The following is a 2953-nucleotide window of genomic DNA, read 5'->3' as shown; positions in this document are numbered from 1 at the left end:
GATTATAATGCAACATTAAGTCCCAAGCACTTTCCAAGCAAAGACACTTGGCACTTGGGGGCTAATGCATATTGTTGTTCAACTACTTGATTAAAACAAGGTAAGGACCGGTTCAGATGTGCTAATTAAACCGGACCTTGAGTGCTAATAGGTAAGCCGGTTTTCTTGCAGTGCTTATTAAGCCGGTATTAAGTCTACAACATGTTTTATCATAAGTAATAGACTTGGGGGCTGGCATGGTAAGTATAACTATGGAGTAAGAAAGAGAGTTATACCTCAGATTTTTGCTGTATTTGTTTCACCATGTCAATCTCCAGATCCCGGCTGTTGTGCACTTGATTCACATAGCCAGAGACAATATCTTCAATGCTCAGATGAGCATAATCAGTGATGTCCAACTTGGCCCGGCGGCGCTCCAGAAGTTCTTCCTTGGCAGAGCACTTGGCCAGCACGGTAGGTCGTCCTGGTTCGACAAACTCAATCCGGGTGATCTCAACGTCCGGATCATCTCGATGAGCCGGGCTGCGGATCTCCGGGTTCTCAGAACTTTCCATAGCTTGTTCAACAGTGGGAGCAGCGGTGGCCTCAGGAGATGGTACAGCCGGCGACTCATCAGCAGAGGCATTAGGAGCAGCCGTTCTGAGTTCCGCCTCAGCCAGGACCGGCTCTTCGGCTGGCTTATTTTTCTTCGCCCTCTTGCTGGGCTTCACTTGTACACTGCAAGTCAAAGGGCTAGTGCAAAAACATGAGTAAGATAAGTACAAAATCAACTAATCATCATTACCCGGGAGCAGTTTCGAAAGCCGGCAAGCTGGACTACATTGAGTCGCCGGAGGAAGGCGAACCTGGTAGTTTGAGTCAGAAGAATTGAGTGGTTGATGAGGGACGCCCGCCAAATGATATAAAGAATATAAGTCGGAGATAACCTCAGTCCGGCGCTTCTTTGATGCTTCGGGTCAGCCGGAGGAGAGGTCTGCATCTTTGCTGGTCCGGGGTTGCCTCCGACTCTCATAAATCTGTAGCTTCAAAAGAAATTGAGGATCCTGATAAGCTAAAGGATGTGAAAATATTACTTTCCGGGTTACTCTTCGGACTTTCTGTCTTGGAAAAGGCTCGGAGTCGGAGGAAATTATAGTTACCTCTTCATTCATTTCATGACTCGTTCCGGTGTCCTCCTGCTGATAATCCGTGTCAATAAGATGGTTAAAAAAGGAGCCTAAAGAGTCAAGAGCTACCTCTGACTCGGAGGTGTCTTCCAGACGAAGCAGGTCCGAGGCGCTAGGTTTATTCCCCTTCTTACGGGGAGCGGTTTTCCTGACGGCTTTCTTAACTTTTCGGGCTTTCTTGGCAGCTTCGTCGTCATACTTGACCTTCCAGAATTTATCATTAGCCTGTAAAATACAACAAAGGTTAGTAAGTTAAGACAAAATCGTTAAAATGGAAGGTGAAGTATTCAGGTCAATGGTTTACCGCTGGAGCCGGGTTAGCCTTGCAGAAAGGGCTTAAGCCCACTCTCCCGCAATCTGCCAGGCTCTCGTTCAGAAGAGACTTAGTTGTATCATCAATGACGTCCTCAGGTAAGTCGTCTGGACTGTGCTGAAGAGGATCATCCTTCTGGCCCGTGTAATCACACATCAAGCCGGGGCGGCGGCTTAAAGGAATCACCCGCCAGGCAATCCAGACCCGGACCAGATCAATGCCATTTAGGCCGTTCCCCAGAAGAGCTTTGATTTTGTTGATGGTGGGAGTAAGTGGTTGACATTCAGCTTGAGATAATTTTTCTGGCAAGGGGTGATTTGACTCCAGACGCAGGGCGCGAAAGCCGGGCAGAGGGTTCTCGTCAGCCAGAGAAGTGTCTTGGCAGTAGAACCATGTCTGGTTCCAATCTTTCGGGTGGCTTGGCGGCTCAGCGTAAGGGAAGAGACAATCTCTCCGTCGTTGGATTGAGATTCCACCGAGCTCCAAGCTGGGCCCGTTGGCACATTCATTCTGGCGGTTCAAATAAAATAACTCCCTAAAGAGTAGCAAGCTGGGTTCTTCTCCGAGGTACACCTCACAGAACACTTGGAAGTTGCAGATGTTTGACACGGAATTGGGTCCGATGTCTTGAGGTCGCAGATCAAAAAAGTGCAGGACATCTCTGAAGAATTTTGAGTCGGGAGGAGCAAAGCCCCGGTTCATGTGATCAGTAAATATGACAACCTCCCCATCCTTGGGTTGAGGCCTCTCTTCTGACGGGTCAGGAGCACGATAGGACATGACCTCTTTCTTTGGCAGGTAACCCGTTTTCACGAAATCAGCTAAGATGCTGTCAGTGACGTTGGATCTAACCCAGTTGCATGTGACGGGTGCTTTGGGAGCCTTAGGCGGCATTGTGAAAGATGGAATCCTATGACCAAATAAAATTTCCGGTTCAAATTTAAGCCGGAGGAAAGTTTCAGTTCAGTATTCAAGATGGCGGCTTATGAAAGGGCCTAATGATATATGGCTAATTGTGTCAGGTTATTTAAGCCACCGTGGATATCATGAGCAATGAAGTTATTTAACTCTATTATGAATGATCCGGAAATTTCACAAAGCATGGCCTCTTTTAAGCCGGCAATATGAGCCGCCATGGCTAACAGACGCAGTTTTTGCCGTAGTGTTGCACAAACAAGTTATTTAACTCTATTTTGGATCAAACGATCATCCAGAAAAGAAAAATTTCTAGACCTAAAAACTGATACGGAGAAGTTTATAAGCTCTAAATGAGGTCTCTTTGCAAGCAAAAGGGATCTGCTAGTATTGAAAATGGGTGTGAAACGACTACCGCCGAAGTTATGCACTACTCTTGGATCAAAGGAGGCCATTGTGGAAGAACTGCGAAGGAATCGCAAGGAACCACGAAGAACACAGAAGAACTCGCGAACCCTAATGCGGATCTAATATACGGGACGGCGAGGACTTACTGGTG

This window comes from Aegilops tauschii, chromosome 3 (genome assembly GCF_002575655.3).
Source record: "Aegilops tauschii subsp. strangulata cultivar AL8/78 chromosome 3, Aet v6.0, whole genome shotgun sequence".
Taxonomy (NCBI): domain Eukaryota; kingdom Viridiplantae; phylum Streptophyta; class Magnoliopsida; order Poales; family Poaceae; genus Aegilops; species Aegilops tauschii.
Note: the sequence above shows the minus strand (reverse complement) of the source record.